A 17,580-nucleotide genomic window follows, 5' to 3' on the forward strand; every position below is an offset into this window, starting at 1 on the left:
TCTGCTGACCTGGTCGTTTGTTGATGCCAGGGCACCTGGCTGAGTCTTGTCAAATGGCTCTAAATGAATGGGTGGTAGTATGCAGGCTTTCAGTCACCTGTGCAGTGCACGTTCATTTCTGCCTCTCATGGACTGGGATGCTGACATTTTTACTAACTGCTTGTGAAAGTGAGGTCACTTTTCTGCACCTCCATTCTTTTACCTCTCGAGACTCTGTCTTTTTTTTCAGCTAAATTTTCTCTCAATGGACAAGAGAGAACACAGGCTCCCGAAGCCACAGAACCTGCCTGTGGAGGTTCCCATCACCTCCAGGTAGGAAGTCACTTGTGTGCTGAGTGGAGTGACAATCTGGCATCTTGTGTGACAGGATTCCATTTTAGTAGGTTGTCCTTCTCACTGGTTACCAGGTTCAGCACTAATATACAGCCTTGACCCTCTTGGCAGAGAGGTCTTTCCTGTCAGTCCTGGGGTCATAAGCCAGGCAGCAAGAGTTTGAACATGATATTGCTCATCACTGCAATGACAGATAAACTATAGCCCTTGTGGGTCAGTCTCCATCTCCAGCCACTCTTCCTCTGCCCCATCCCCTCCTTTCAGCCATGTTTACACAGTCCTTGGTGCAGAGGAGGCTGGTAGTTGATCACAGAACGGTGATCTAGTGAAGGCCATTCGATGGTGTTCTCACAGACGGTGAGAAAGTACACCTTCTCCTCACCTTGCTTCTCTTTCTGCTACCCAAGAAAAGCAGCCAGTCATTTTCAGTGTCCTGTAATATTGTGTTGACTTTGCCTGCCTGGGCACCTTCTCCACAGAGAAGTGACTATAGGGACCAAGTGCCCTGGCCATCCCAGGGCTTGGAATATGAGTGACAATGATTCACATTGTAGGAAAGAACAGGTTGCATTCAGGACCTAGGCCCACGGGAGAAGAATTCAGGACCATAGAAGGACATTTGCAAGATGGGGTGTTGCACCCAAGGTAGGGGGCATGGATTTGAAGGTTCCAATAAGTATCAAGAGGGGGAATTATTGCTCATGTGACCTGCTAGGATTTGCTGGAAGTGGACCAAGCTAGTCAGTCTCAAAGAGAGGTCAGGAATTTGCTCAGATACTGAAGGAGAATGGAGAAGCTCAGAGCCCTACTAAGGTAATTCAGCAAGATTCTTACCAGAACTGGATTTTGCAAGTCCAGCCAGAGTGGGAGCAAAGGATCAAGGTGTAAGTCTGATGGGGAAGGACTCAAGAACAAGATGGGGAATATTTGCTGGAAGGCAGGAAGAAAGGAAGAGCAGAAAGAGAGAGGAGAGGGGAACAAAACATTGTTGCTGGGGTGGGTGTTTGATGGAATGGGAAATTGACAGATAAGTTAATTAACAGTTGAGTCAATGGATGTGAAGCAGGGACCCTGGTACAAGCTACAATAAAATGAACAGAGTAAGTAAACGGATAAGTAGTTAAATGAGTGAGTGAGTGGATGAATGAATGAGTAAACAATTCTACATCAGATTCAGAACACTTCAGATCAGCCTTCTAAGTGGCAAATTCAAAAATAAATTAATACAAAACAGAAAGATTAGCCATCTTGTCTGTAAATTTATAAATTAGTCACTCAGCGTCAACTCTCCTTGTCTCACTTTGACCCACACCATAGCACACAGCACAGCCTGAGAAGTATTTAAAGATGGCCCTAGAGGAGGCGTTTGTCTTTCCTCTTATTTAGAAAGCTTTTCAGAAGCTCTCAAACATGGAGGGCCATCCACAGAGGAGGCGCATGCAGAGGGTTCTGCACCCAGCTGCACACTGTGCTGGGTCCTAGTCTGTTAGTTTTCAGGAGAAAATTGACATTTACTTTTTGAAAACCTGCCTCTGTCCTTGAGGGGTACAGAAGGGAAGAGAGTACAACTTCTCCCACATCACCAGCACACCTGAGAAATGGCAAATCAGACGCCAGGAGAGCCTTTCCCCTTTCTCAGAGACTGGACTCAGCATGCCGAGTTTACATTAAAAATGCCCAAAGAGCTTCTCAATCTGCTGCATGGCATTATCAGCAGTAAGGGTAGTGTACACTTTAGCCCTGTATAGAATGTGTGAAGTTTGAAAGCACAAGAATGCCTTTAATTTGACCCAAAGAAGGAAGAATGAGTGTCAAGCCTGGGGTTAAATACAATGACTTGAAAGAATGTCAGTAGAATTTGGGGATTGTTTGGTTTAGAAGGTAATAATTGGAATAGATCTTTGTATATTCTAATCCACAGAAATTTATAACAAAAGTAGTTTTGCAATAAATTCTTATATTAATTTTTAGTAATAAATACACGGAACAAATAAAAGTGAACCATTGGAGTTTGGTTTTAAAAAAAAAAGCCTTATGTTCTGGGTAATGCAGGCTAAATCCACAGGAGGTTTCCCTCCTCCCTAGGAACAGGTAGCACTGGGTGGGTATTTACACAGTTCAGAACTGTTGATTTAGGAGAAACAGTGTGCAGTATCTCACAAATTAATCACGCCCTCTACTGTCAGCAGGCCCACAAGTTCGCTCAAATCTTTACCCAAAGGGAAGAAAGAAGGTATGCACAAAGGCCTGTGTATGAACATCCAGACTGAGCCCAGGCTCCCTGGAGTGGGCTGTTGTGATGGCGACTAACCCTGGAAATCCCATAGTGTACAGAAAATAGAGTCTCAAATATGCTGCTAAGGCTCAGAAGAGGAGAAAACCAAAAGGCAGAGTCGGCATCTGGTTAAATGGTGATGCGGCAGGTGAATCTGTGCCATGCCGGTGGGAAGCTGAGCTGTGGAACCTGAGCTGGGGCGGGGCAGGTGCATGGGATAGGCTGGAGAAGAGGAGAGATGGCCCACCTAGAGGTTGAGCTGTTTTCTGCCCACTTTTATCAAATTTTTCCTTTGGATATTTCACTCACGTGAAAATCAGACTTTCAAAAGCAGTCTCTCTGTGTCTGGAACCTGGCACTGGCTTTGAGAGCCCTGTCCATGACCTTCTTGCCTTAACCATATGCTTACCCTGGCCCAGGCCACCACTCACAACAGAGCATCCTTCTCCACTCATCTGGTCTCAGGAAGAGCCTAGAAAGCCTTCTGGGGCTGCAACCCAATATGAAACTGTCTCACTGTTGCAAACAGAACTGGGATTGGCCTGGGCTGTCCCCAGAGGACACTACATTCTTGTCCTTGCTAAAGACAGGATCCTGCTTCTTCCCACCAGAGCAGGGAACTCTCCCAGAAGAGGTTTGCATTAGCCCCAGAAGACACACTCTTGTTGTTTTAGGTGTGTGCTTTTGATAGATTGTATTTGTTTATTCAATTGTTTTTAATTGACACATAGTGGCTTTCCATATTTATTGGGTACAGCATGACATTGCAACACATGCTTACAAGTCTAATGATCAGATCTGGATAATTGGCACATCAATCAGCTCTGACACTCATTGTTTCCTGGTACTAGGAAGAATGAAAATCCCCTTTAGGAGCTGTTTGGAAGTTCCCTGACTATGGCCAGCCACAGTAGTAACATTACACTGCAACATATGAACGTTCATGTGTAACTGCACCCTGGCTTCCCTGGCCACCCGTTTCCCATCCTCCTCCCCAACACCTCTCCCATTTCTGACAATCATGGCGGTCCTCCCCTCTTTGAAGTGTGTGTGTGTGTGTGTGTGTGTGTGTGTGTGTGTGTGTATGTGTGTGTTGTGCATGTGTGTGAATATATATCACTTACATACCTGGGCAGAGCCAGCAGATCAGGGGGCTGTCCATCATACCTGCCTGAATCCCAGAGTTCTCTTATTCTTTGAGCTCCCTCCACAGCAAACCCTGTGTCCTTCAAAGAGCATCCATCTGCATGGTAGTCTCTGGCCTATAGGTCACCCTATAGGCACTCACATCTCTTCCTACTGCATGGAAACTCCTGGGGAAGCGGGGGCTCTACTCCTGCTGCTGCCTGCTGGGAAAACTAGCATCTGAAACAAACAGGAAGGAGAGAGAGGCTGACAAGTTTCACTTTCAAGGTCATTACAAGCCCACTCTCTAGTCAGGATTTCTTGGTGATTCTGTTCCTCACTCCAGGGCTTTCAAAGAACTGGTTTTCCAGACTCAGAGGTATGCAGAGGCCACATGAATGCTGATTTCTCCTTCTCCGACTGTGGCTTGCCAGAGGTCAGGCCCACATGTCACACCACGGGCTCTCCACAGCAGGCTCCAGGGCTCTGATAGCTGCTTGGATGTCTACCTGCCTGTGGCTATCCCACTTATCCACTGCAGCCTCTCCAGGGTGCAGAAACATATGGCCAATGAATGGCAAGGAAGGGAACAGTAGAGTATCGACTAAGCTGGAGAACGCTGGGAAACAAAGTTGTTGAAACCAGGGCTCAGCGTATATTATCTCTGAAGGCCAATATGGTGACAGCTATCCTCAGCATGACGATAACACAAAATAGGGCTGGATTTTGTCAGGGAGCTTCGTTTTCTGGCCCCTATTAAGTTTGGTGAGTACATTTTCATGCAACAGTCCATGAAAGCATGGGACTGCAAAAGGAGGAGGCCTTGGAGTCCTGTCTACCTCTTTCTTGTCCTGCCCTATCCCTGACTCACCTCCCGGATCCCAGCCCCACACAGGAAGGGAGGTAGCTAACAGGTGAGAAGGACTTGGTCTATAGAACTCAAGCCCAAGAATGCTACCATCTCCCTCTATTTCTATGCTGGAACTAAGTTTCCAGATACTAGCTAGCTGACCTAGATCCCACAGAAATGAGGAGGGGCATCTCCCCACTAGGTAGATGAGTAGAAGGCCATTTCAGAGTCCCCTTCAGGTCACTTTCCATGGTCTCTCAGATCTCCATCCTTCCCATGCCTGCTCGGGTCACACTAGGCATGGTCTCACTCTTTCTGTGGGCCACCTGTATGGAAGAGAGCGTGAGCCAATCTCCTCAGACACAAGAAAAGCATAACGTTCAGGGAACATCACAACAATGGAAGTCTCTAGCCCGAACACACAGGAGAGCAGGCTGTGGCCACAACTTACCATCTGAAGTCAGATGGAGCTTCTCTCTAAATGACTTGTGGACCCGAGTCATGGCAATGAGGGCCAGTTTTTGTTTTCGTTTTTCTTTACACTGGGGGTACATCACTAGGTTATGCCATCGATGGTGGTTATTTTTAATTGTCAACTTGATACCAATTTAGAATAACCTGGGAAGAGAGTTTTAGTAAGTGCCATTCTAGATCAGGTTGGCTTGTCCTCTACGAACAATTGCATTAATTGTCTTCATTGAGGTGAGAAGACCCACTCATTGTGGCTGGCCATTAAATAGTTGGGTTCCTGATTTGCATAAAAGTAGAAAAAGTGAGCTGAGCACTAAGCATACTACATTCATTCTCTCTCGTCTTCATTGTGGATATGATGGTTGCTTCCGTTCTGCAATGACTTCCCCAAAATAATGGACCATGATCTGGAATTGTAAGCTAAATGAGCCCTTTCTCTCTTGAAGTTGATTCTGTTGAGTATTTTATTACAGCAGCAGAAGCAAAACTAAGACATCATCTAACCAAAGCTGTAGCCTGACATCAGCCCCTGAGATTACCACCAAGGACCTGAGATTCAGATTCCTCTGTCACTCAGTGGGAAGCAGATTGGAAAGCTTCTAATCGAATTCCACTTGTCTCAAACCCATGATGCTGCCATCTGGACTAGCAGACATGTCACTGGATTCTGGAATATGCATGATTCCTTCAACATCAGGGAAGGCCAGTGATGGGGGCTCAAACAGGCTGGGCATGTAGTTCCCCACATGGTCCTTCCTTGAACAAGGCACAGGCTGCACAAAGGACCACAGATAAGCACTGCATTTCATGTAGGGCAGCCATGAGACTCCATGTGGCCTTTACCAATTGAGGCCAGTAAGCTCAGTGGAGTGTGACCTAGTCACATTCTCACATGCTATCCCATGGTTTATCCCAGAAACTCTCTGCTAACCCCCAAACCCATGCAGGTTCCTCCTAGGCTTAGTCCTTGTCTTAGGGTTTGGGTTACAAGAACTACTGGCTTAGGCCACCAACCACTTAGAGTTTTCTGTAAGAGCTACATGATGGGCCACAGCTTTGCAAGGCTGGGACTTAGAAGCCACTGGTTGACCATACAGCAAAAGCTTGGTTTCATGACGCTGGGGAATTTGTTCCTGAAGGATCTCTCTTGGGGCCACTGTCCTTTGGTGTCTAGCCGCATGACATTCTAAGTCTCCAGCACTGCCAAACTTGAAATGCACTGAACACCATCCACCCTCACATTCTCAAACATGAATTATCTGCTTCCACCTGTACCCCAGGCATGTTTGAGAGAATTTTATTTGTAAAACTAGAAACTAATTGGTGTTGTGTTTAGAAAAACCTATACTGCTGAAATCTCAGAAATACATGAGCAATAGGTGCCTAATGGTGACTCAGGGTCAAGAAAGGCCAGGTAAGTCACTCCTACAAAAAAGCCTTAATTAGCATGTACTGGGCAGACTGGGTCCACAGGTATTTGCAACAATTTAAATGTATGCAGCTTGCATATATGCTGATTAAAGAATAAGCCATCAGCTGATTTTAACAGCTTGAAATTTGGAAAATCAACTCTTTCCTCGGAGTATGATGTGAGAATTAGGCTTTGGTTGTTGTTGAAATGATTCAAGTGTCTCAGCAAATGCCAGCTGCTGTCACAAGGCCAGGGACAGCACAGCCTCCACAACTTTGCAGTGAGGTAGATTCCTGAGAGAGGCCTTAGTCCAAATCGGCCGAGGTAGGAAAGGCCCCAAGTGACGCAGTCTGCCCTTAGCTGTCGCTTTATCCACTTCTCCTTCGGGAGAAATGACCTTTGCAAGAGAAACTGTTGGCAAACAGTTTGGTTTCTCTACCCCAGTTCCTACAAAGCACCTGCAATTCTTCATTCTGAAGGAGGCACGTTTATCAGCTCAGCTGTGTTTTCAGCCAAACAGAATGCTCTGGGGCCAGATGGGAAAATCTTCCTCGTGGGAATTATTCAGATTTTTCACAGTATTTCTGAGACATTTTCCGGCAGTCTTCAGCCGAAGGCAACTTTTCCAGACTCACATGGGGTTTATGAGCATGGGGAGAGGGCTTCCAGAATTGAAAGAATGCCTGCTGCTGTGTGCTTGGCTCACTGGCCATGCCACTGATGCCCCTCGCCAGGACCACTTCTAAGCTGGGTACAGGAGGAGCTCACACCCCTGCCTGGTCCAAAGGGCCTGCAGTCTATGAGTAGCTAGGGAATGGGCATTTAAAGGAATTGAACAGGCATGGAGGATGGGGATAAATGGAGGTTATTTTCACAGCATCTCTAAGATGCAGCCCAGGACGCTCAGAGCTAGCTTATGAGGTCAGTTCTTAATCCATTCAGATTCATCCTCCTGTAGCCTTCTGTGTTTGCACTAACTACCCAGCCCAAGGAACTTCCTGAATATCAGCCCTGCTTACAGTGTTTTGAAGCCCAATGATATTCTGGAGGATTCTTCAAAACAAACAAACAAAAACCAAAACAAAACCGCAAATGGCCATGTGGTTCTCACAGAGCTACCCCTTAAGAAAGAACAGCCCAGGAGAGACACCCGGAGTCCACTACAGAGTGCCCCAGCCCGAGCAGCCTTGCTCTGCCATCCCGCACTCCACCCTGTCTGGGGCCTGCAGGGGTGCAGGAAGGATCAGCCACTGGTGGGAAGGCAGACCAGGGGCGGTGTGAACACCTATGACCAGAGAACCTTATCCTCTGAACACTGCTTGGACCATGATTCTGAAGAGCAGATCATGCTGCATCCCATGCTCCTGGCAACTCACACCTGGGCACCGTAATGCCTTCTGGCCGAGGGAAATTTCCGTGCAGATACGAGACTAACCTGCTTCCACTGTGCTTGTTACTCACAATCTCTGTGGCCTTAAACTTCATCTATTGGTGTCTTGGCCTCAGAAATGGGCCAGTCGATGTCCAGATAGGTTCATGGAGAGTGCTGGCCCGAGCTTCTGAGTGAACCACACTTCCAAGGGGCTCCCTGTGCTTTAGTGATGTCATGCATCTGGGGGTGGGGTGGGAACCTTGCTCTCCTGAGTACTAAATGAAACCAAACCCTATGTGTGGCCCCCTTCCTCAAGTCATTTTCTCTCCTGGCCTGTGTGAGGGATTTCCATTCCAACCTTAGGATCTTTGTGTGGTGAAAAAGACATGGACAATGATACCCTGGGTCTGAGCAGCATGTTGAATGTGCCTGTCACTGGGCTACCTAAACCCCACTCTCAGTTGAGGGCTCAGCAATCATCACCTAATACCCTTGGCCCTTTTCCTACTTGGGAGTCTAGCTGTTGCAGTAGCCTGCCCTACAGTCCTTCACAGTGTTCCCTGTGTTCTGGTAAGAGTGTCATGTAAAGGACAGACAGGCAGTGGAGACTACATAAAGCAGGGCTGATGGCTGTTCTCACCCTGTCAGAGTCCCCTGCATGGACATCTACCATCATAGTTGCTGGAGAGAACCAGGCTAAACTCCACCTAAGCAGAGGCTGGGGTGCATGGCTAGGTTTAAAGAAGGATATTTACCCAGGATGTGCCTGGGTGGATACACTAGGAAGAGAGAGGAGAGTGGGCCAGACATTTCTGACTTGGTGATGGTCTTGCTCCGGGTTTGGAGTGGATTGAAGACTAGAAGGAGGTGACCTGAGGTTTCTGGGAAAGTGCCACACAGGGCTTCCAGCTGTGGTAGCAGATATCTGCTCTCATGCCCTAATAATATTCCAAAGCAGAGTGATGAGGAGCCATGTTGACTTGGCCAGGATTGTGCCAGGATAGGAGATGGAGCCTTTGCCCAGTGTTCTAGATCTCTGAGACTCATCAGAGACTATTTGGGACTCCGCTATGAAGCCTCATTCCCTATCAGGCTGCTCAAATGAGGAGTCCAAGTCACATTAGGTCTGGCCATCCACTAAGACTGGCTATGGTTGTAACTGGGTATATAGAAAGCCTTGTAGATGAGGATTGTTTCTTAGTCAGACCCCTGCCCCAAGAAGTATCCGATCATTGCTGCTCAAGGCTGGACACAGCAAAGAAAAGAAGAAAGGCCAGAAGACAAAAGGGGGAAGAAAGACAACAAGAGGAGCAGAGGTGGAGATGGTATGAGGGACCTAGGAGAGGTGTGCCTGACACAGAGATGGTGGTTCACGAGCTTAGAGCCTGCATCCCACCTGTACAGAGGCTGTACAACAGTTGAGAAGTAACTTGCCTCTGAATACCTGAGCTGTAAAATGCAAGTCATCAGAATCACAGGACTTAGTGAGGGGTGAGCATCACCAGGTAGCTAATAGTAACTAATGACTCAATGAGCTAACCCTGCACCAGGCACCTAACCGCCCACAGGAAGAAACTAACAGTCTTTTGTTTTGACATTGTTTTCACATTTTCAGTTACTGAAAAGGAAGCCACAGTCAACCATGACCTCAATAGCAGGCAACTGGAGGCAGGGAAGAAACTGCGAAAGAGTCAAAATTAATAAGCTGGTTCATGCAGGCAGGTGAGGTAGGGAGGTTTCACAGCCGCACTGACTGATTTCTGTTTGTATTTTGTGCATCTTGAAAAAAGTGTGTGTGTGTGTGTGTGTGTGTGTGTGTGTGTGTGTGTGTGTGCTGATAGCATGTTAAACAGATAAGCATACCTTTCTTGAAGATTTATTATTTTATTTTACATGTTTAAACATCTTGCCCGCATATGTGTAAATGCACCAAGTATGTGTCTTTTGCCCACTGAAGTCAGAAGAGGTCATCAGATCCCCTGGAACTGGAGTCACAGATGACAGTAAGCCACTCTGTAGGTGCTAGGAATCAAACTCTGCCTTCTACAGCTGAGCCCTCGCTCCAGTCCCTAACGTACACTTTTCAATGCCTGGCTTACAAATACTTCCCTGGACAGTTGGTTGCAGGGAGCAGGCTGAAGATCTCCTGGGACAGTACTAAGCCCCCAGGCATGATAACAAGGTTAACCTCCTCATTCCCTTCTGTAGTGGAACTGAGACCTGAACTGCTATGGTAGCTAATAGACTCAATACCTTAAATCTATTTTATGAGGGATGGCTACTGCCCCCCAAAGATGTTCTGCATCCCTTAGTTCACTGCAGGAGACCTGATTCCTATACCTCTCTCAGTCCCTCTCTCAAGGGAAGAGAATTCCAGCTCCTTTGTGCCAAGATGTGTGCTGCCAAGCAGCCTGACTGTGGTCAGGAAACCAGAACTGCTCAAGACACTCTGAGGCCAGCAGCAAGGGGAGTACGTGGCAGAGAAGGATGGGGAAGGTCGGCGGATAAGCATGCACTCACCAGGACACACTGGGTCCTTACTGTCCTGCACCCAGGGTACCTAGGCTCAGCCTCTTGCCATTCCAAAGTGGAGACTCAGAACTCTTCAGGAAAAACTGGAGCCTCTGATTGACCATCGCCATCTGCCAGCTGTGTGCACATCTGCCATCTCCTTACCTTCATATTCAGCTTTCGGGCAGGAGAAGGGCTCTTGCTGCTCACTGATGGGATCTCACAAGAATCATTTACAGTGGAGAGTTCTAAGAAATGCAATTGAATACACATCTCAACAAGGCAGGGGACATGACAGAAAGGGATGGCAGGGACTCCACTGTGTGTAGACTGTAGACAAAGACATGCAGTGTTGGAGAAAGCATATGAATGTGTGAGGTCAAGACCACTCGCTGAACAAACTCTGGGCCTTGAACTTTGCAATAAAATCTGAACTCAATTATAAAGAAACAGAAAAACAAAGGATGGTCTTGTTCTCTAATACTTATCCAGGCCACTTTGACTCAGAAGTTCACCCCTCCAACAGGTGAATCTTTTTAAAATTTTTACAAAACCCTTATTAATACCAGAGAGCTAGGCTAAAGATGCCCTCAGGGAAAGGATAACCCAAGCCAAAGCCTGTACGTGTTTAAAAGTTGCCAGCTTCTAAGAAAACATAAACAGAACAAGAAATCATATAATGAAAGGGTACCACTTTCTAACAAGTGGGAAGGGCTTAAAAATCAATATATATTTCCCCAGAGCTGCTATCCTGTTGGAGAGAAGGCTAACAGATTCCACAGTGCAAGCAAGAGTGCAGAGTGAGCATGCACCTTTGTGGTGGCAGAAAGCAGGGCTTGGGCGGACAAATGAAGCCCAAGGACCCTGGCCAGCAGCTTCTATGGTGATGAACTTGTTCTTGAGAAAACTCCCCAAGGATAGAAACCTTTGAAATGCCAAAAAAGCAAGAATTTATGCAAACTTGGGGCTGAAAAGAAATAGAAGCCTGGCTAGCCAACTTTGTTCTCCACTCTTTCTCAGAAGAACCATTCCCATGGCACATCTTCCTGATGTATGCATATTTTCTCTTTGATGAGAGGGCCTCCAGCTATATGGTCTAGGCAGACTTCAAAGCTCCGAGGAGGACCAAGAAGGCTGACTCCTAGGTTCAGAACTAGGAGTTTTTAGTGTTTAGTACTTTGACCACAATGCAGGAGGCATTCGGGTAACATGCATGCTAGGATGGCTTCTCAAGCACCCATGTGATCTGCCTAGAGGGCTCCAAAAACCCAACTTCCTTGATTCCTGTGGCCACAACAGAGTGGGCATTGTGTCCAACAATGTGGCTGACACTTCAGGAAATGCCAAGCATACAGATGAGCTGCTGTCCCTGTCATCATGTAGCTTACAGTTGACTCTAAGATGAATGAAACTCCATAGTCATACAACTCCCAGTGCCTCCCAATGAGCATCTTCTTTGCTTACTACACCAGCAATGGCCTCTGGGATAGCCTGTCTAGCAGTCATCACTCCACTTTCCTGCTCCTTGGCCTCCAAGCTGTCTTGCTACTCTGCCTGGTGGCAGAGAGAAGGATCGTCACCACAGCCATACCTCAGCTGCTGTCTGAACCCTACCAGCTCACTTTGGTCCCTGAAGCTTTGTTTGCAGGGCACATGGCAACTGGCTGATTCTCCATCTCCAGAAGACAGTGATGCCTCCTTCACATAAAATGACCCAACCCTCAGCCTCTGCATACTGGCTTTCTACTCATACATCCTGCTAGTGTGTGTCCCTGGTATCTCTTCTTCTGCACAGGCTCTCTGTGGATGATGCCTGCCCATCTGTGTTTGTAGCCACCTCTTCTTCCTCCAGGCAGCCACTCTGTGGACAATGACCCTCTAGGCTCAGTCCTGTTCTGCTGATTCTTTATCAAGGATTCACTATCATCTATAAGCAAGAGACCCCAGGGCTCTCTGTGGCCCTGACCTCTCTCTTGAGTCGCGTGGTGCCTCAAGCCAGTTCCTACAGCTTGAATCTCTGCAGGTAACAAAGAGCAGGCTCTGATAAATGAGCTTGCTCCCTCAACAATGGTATGTGACAGGTGTGGTATTCAGGTTAGAGATGTTCTGCATTGAGACATGCCACTCACTGGAGGTATATGCTTAAAGACCTGGCAATCAGAAAGATACATACTTTACTGATAATATTTCAGACACTAAGATCCTTTGGTTCATCTTTGAACTTTAAAAAATTATGCATATGAATGTTTTGTATATATATATATATATATATATATATATATACATACATATATATATATATGTGCATTGCATGCATGCCTGGTGCCTGAAGAGGGTGTCAGAACTCTTGAAACTGAAATTCCAGACAGTTGTGAGCTGCTGTGTAGGTGATGGGAACTGGGTTCTCTGTAAAAGCAGCCAGTGCTCTTAACTGAGCCAGCTCTCCAGGCCTTTGGCTCTTTGATGGAGAACACTCTAAACGATATTTTGTTTGCAAGAATTTGGTCCAGCCTTGATCTATTCTGTTTGCTACCAAAACAAAGTCCTATAAAATCTCATGATTATTGTCTTGAGGATATACTACTGTGTATATAGTACCCACTTTGAGCTCTACTTCTCTGGCAGTACTCAGGAGACATCCCATGAGACACTTCTGTGCCTCTCAACATCTGTCTGATCTAGAGTGAACACAGGGAATTAAAGACACAAGTATGAATAGCTCCTTAGGCATGGTCTTGAGTAGGTGATCCGCTACCAGCCAAGAGGTACTTGTGTTGACACAGGGATGCACTCACCAATGCTCAGGCTTCTCCGCTGAGCCAGGTAATCATATCAGCATTGAGCAGAATATCAACATTGTGTATTCAGCGTCGATGATGGTCTGAGGAAGCAGAAAAATTCCATGCTTGATTAATGGCTATGATTGCATCTATAGATGTCTTCCAGGAAGCTTCAGCTGACATGATTGTTTTTAAATATAAAACTGAACAAAAATTCCATTTCCTCCAGAAATGGAAGGTTTGAGTTTCAAGACAGGTACAAAATATACTTCTCCAGGAACAAAGTAATCCACAAAGAAGAGCAGGACCCGTTCAACCGAGCAGTGATCACCATGGTGAGAAACATTAGGTGCACCAGCACTCGGGGCATCCCCCCAGCAACCACAGTCATTAGTCTGACGAATGTCAAGCACTAATCTAGAACTAATGAGATTTAATTTTATGAATTGTTTTCATAAATACGAGAAAACATCTTGAGAGAGATGCACTGTATTATACCTCCACATACATGATGGATGCATGCAAATGTCCTGACTCCAGCTCCTGAATAATTCATCCCCACCATTTTATTTACATAGGAAAATGATGCTTGATTCACTTGGCAGATTTTAAGCCACAGTTTCTATTGGTGAACTAAACGTTCAGCCCACAGGCACAGGGCAGCAGGGGGTTCTCTGCACAGGAGCTAGCTGCCTTTATCTCCCTGAGATTCCCCAATTGTTTAGAAAACAAATACTTGTTTGATCCATTGCATTTTTTAAAAAAAAAATCTTAGCTCTATAATGGCACTTGCAAAATTGCTTTTAAAAAAACAATCAAACAAACAAACAAAAAGTCTCTCTTTCTGGCTGTTTCATCCCATTCAGGGGCGGCCTCTGCCTGGTGTTTGTGCTTGCTTTTTCAAAAAGCTTTTCATTCTACAATTCTTGCTGCTTGCTTGAGAAAATAAATAAGAGAGCAGGAAGTTGAACTAGGAAAGAATCTTCAGAGGATGCATAATCAGCATCTAGGAGGCACCTCTACCCTGTCCTTGCTATTGGCCATTCAAAGTGCACTCTGGGATGAGAACAGTTGACAAGGTATGAGGGAGACCACCTTGACACTTAGGGATATGGTGCCCTTTGGAGACTGATATCCTTGGGGATACTCTGGGGTCTCTCTCATTGAAGGTGCTTTAGCTCTTATGTCATATCATCAGATCTGCCCAACAACTGGCAGTTCCCGCTCTGGAGTTCTTCCAGAGGTTTCTATGTGGGAGTGAAGGGGCAGGGATTTTGAAGGCTAGGCTTCTCTTTAGATGGCCTTGGCTGGCTTATCCCACTGGATATGGCACCTTCCACCCTTGGTTCTGTATTGCCAGGACTGTCATCCTTAGGCAGAGAACACACTAGAGGAGATCTGGTCTCAAGGTCTCCCTAGAGGTCAGTCCCTTACGTTCCCATTGTCCATCATTTCCTCTTCCCCAGAACTCAGGTCTTCCTGCTGCCACTTCTTCAACCTGTCCTCTCTCTGCTTATCTCCTGTTGACTGGTATCTGGGGTAGATGTCAGTGTTCTCTTCCCTGTGGGCCTACAGAAGAGCTGCGTAAGGACATCTTTGTTTTGCTGTCTGGTTGGGTCTCGAATACATGGTGGTAAGAGCCCCCAGTAGTGAGAGGGCAACTGGCTGGGGTTTCCTCAGCCCCTCAAGACTCTTTTGCCTTTAGTTCTTCCTTAGTCCACAGCTGAAGTCTCCAGTGCTCTCTTTGCCCTGGAGACTTGTGACATGCAGGGAGTGCTAAGTGCTAATACTTTAAAAACGTCTTTCAAGCAGCACAAAGGACAGCAGCAAGGGCTGTCACTGCTGTCCACCACCAGCCAGATACCTTTCCTCCTTACTTCCTGCAACCTGCCTCTCCTAGGGCAAAGGCCGCACGTACATCCTCTGGTAGATGTCTTTGCTTATGTTTAAGCTACCCTAAGTACCTAGATGTACTTCCAAACTGACCTAAACAGTGTCCATATGAGTGGAAGATTAGCCAGTCCTCCACCAAGATCCAACCTGTAAGACTTGCTCTGCTCCAGTGTGCCCTAGAGAGCGGGGGCCCTGTGCATCTTGGCGACGCTGCATCTGTCTGATCTCCCCAGATCTCACTGACCTTCTCCCATCTAGATTCCGTCAGTTGAGTTCTATTGAATAGGAAATCTTATCTCAGGTCTCTTCCTGGAGAACTCAAGCCAAGTTGTAACGGGAATCTCCCTTTCCACACTGGCACCTAGCCTCACAGACACAGTGGGTTCTGTGCAATGAGAGGAGATTTCTTCATGAATACTCAAGAGGAAGCTGGTCTGTTCATAGGGTAAGATCCCCCCCCTCCACCTTTCCCTCAGAAATCATGGTGGACTGGATCTCTCTTTTTGGGTACATCTTCCTGTGGTCCTCTAGAAAAGCCCACGGGTGGGAGGAGAGGAACTCAAACCCACAATATAAATGGTATCATAATGACATCAGGTCTTTTGAGGATGCAGATCCTTAGTTCACACATGTAGGAAAATTCCCTGGTGCCTTAGTTTCTGAGATTGAAGGAATAACCCACCCCACCCCCGCATCTTCAGGGATGCATACTCTCAATGATACATCTGGCTGTCAGGAGACACCAACGTGCAGCTGCAGCTCTCCATGGTTACCTCAATTCTAACTCCTCGATGGCCTGCTAACAGTTTCATTCATTGGCATGTCTGTGTGGGTGGGTGGGTGGGTGGGGTGTTGGTGTGGGGGGGGGTATGGTGTGGGGGGGGCGGGTGTGTTTGTCTAATAAGCACCTTTGCAATGCCTTCTGTGTTCTTAAAGTGCCTTGGTCATTTTTATAAGTATTAACTCCTTTGACCTTCAGAAGAAATCCTCTCATCCCACCTCTCCCAGACAGGACAGGGCATGAGACTGAATGGACACACTTTAGGGACTATACTCGGGACCCTGGGAGGCCCTGGATTCAGACTCATTGATTACTCCTCATCTCAATTGCTTTCCTTGAGGTTGATCTAAGAAACCATTTTTTCTGCATTTGACTTCACTGTTGGAAACATACATCACTTTAGAGTCATACAATATTAATAATGTGTGGGAGACTGCCAATTCCACCTCTTATCTCTTTAACTTTCTTTAATCAAGATGGCTGTTTGCAGTCACTCAGTGGCCTGGCTTTTTATTTCTGCCCTTTAAGGATTCCAAGAAAATCCTCAGATTTCACAAATCAAAAAATAAAAAGTGTTTATAGACATGAGTGCTTTTTAATAGCTTCTAAAAGAGAGTTCGCTCTCTGAGAAGGAAGACATCAACTGAGAATAATTCTACTTACAACACTGTGACTTAAAAATAATCCCAGAACAGGCAGAGACATACTTATATGAACTAATGAACTCTTTCCCAAACAACTTCACATGGTCTAGCGAGCAGCCCTGGAAGAACATGCTGTATCTTATTGTACTGGAGAGATTTGAGTGCATGCACAGGAGTGGTCTGTTAGCATGGCTGAACACATCATACAAGCTTATCATGATCATTAGTCAGCACTTGCTGAAAATTCAAGAAGTGAAATTTCCCAGAAACCCTGGTGCGGGCCATACTAGCATGTTTATTTAGATTCACCCAATCCAACACATGTGGAAGGAAAAGACAGAAGGTAAATTGTTGCCCAGTTAACACGTGTGGAGATCAGGTATGTTATCCTCATCTGCTCCACTCATGACCCACCTGGGGACCAATAACTACTTAATTTGGAGGTCTCTGCTCAGAGGCTGGAGGAGCAGCTGTGGGCTGATGCTCAGGGACAAAGCTGGTAGTCTTACCTGACTCCGCTCAGTGTCGGGTGAGATGACAGGGTGAGTCAGTGCTTACTGTGGTCTTCTGTACCCGTCATTCTCCGCTCATAGCCAGACCTTCACCCTGCTACTTAGAGAAGAAATTCCTTTAAATATCCCTGTGCAGAAAAATCTAGCTTCAATGTCTTGAGAAAAAAAAAAAAGCATTCTGGTTTTGTGCCCCTAATGAACATGCAGGAAGCATCAGAAGGCATGTTAATGGAGCATTTGAAGTACGTTTCCTGGGGGACAATGCAAAGCATATTTGTAATGTTTGTCAATTTTTGTTGTATAAATTTTTCTAACATGAGTAATTTCAACTTCCTATCCTGGCCTCACTGCATACAGAGCTGGGAAAAGACATGGAGAATAGATTTCTATGTGCTGGTGAAAGGCTCCATCTCACCACGGGAAGTACCTGCTCTTTTGTGGTTATTAGTTGATGACGTCATGGAAACTTGTAGTTGCAGGTACTTGTAATGTTAGAATCCAGACTAGACTGCTTCTGGGGCCACAACACCTACAGCAATCTCTTCTCTCCCACAGATGCTGACAGGCACCCCACTGAGAACATTGCCTGTGAACCTCTGGCTAACAAACTTCTAAGTGCAGA

Source organism: Peromyscus leucopus, chromosome 1 (genome assembly GCF_004664715.2).
Source record: "Peromyscus leucopus breed LL Stock chromosome 1, UCI_PerLeu_2.1, whole genome shotgun sequence".
Lineage (NCBI taxonomy): Eukaryota > Metazoa > Chordata > Mammalia > Rodentia > Cricetidae > Peromyscus > Peromyscus leucopus.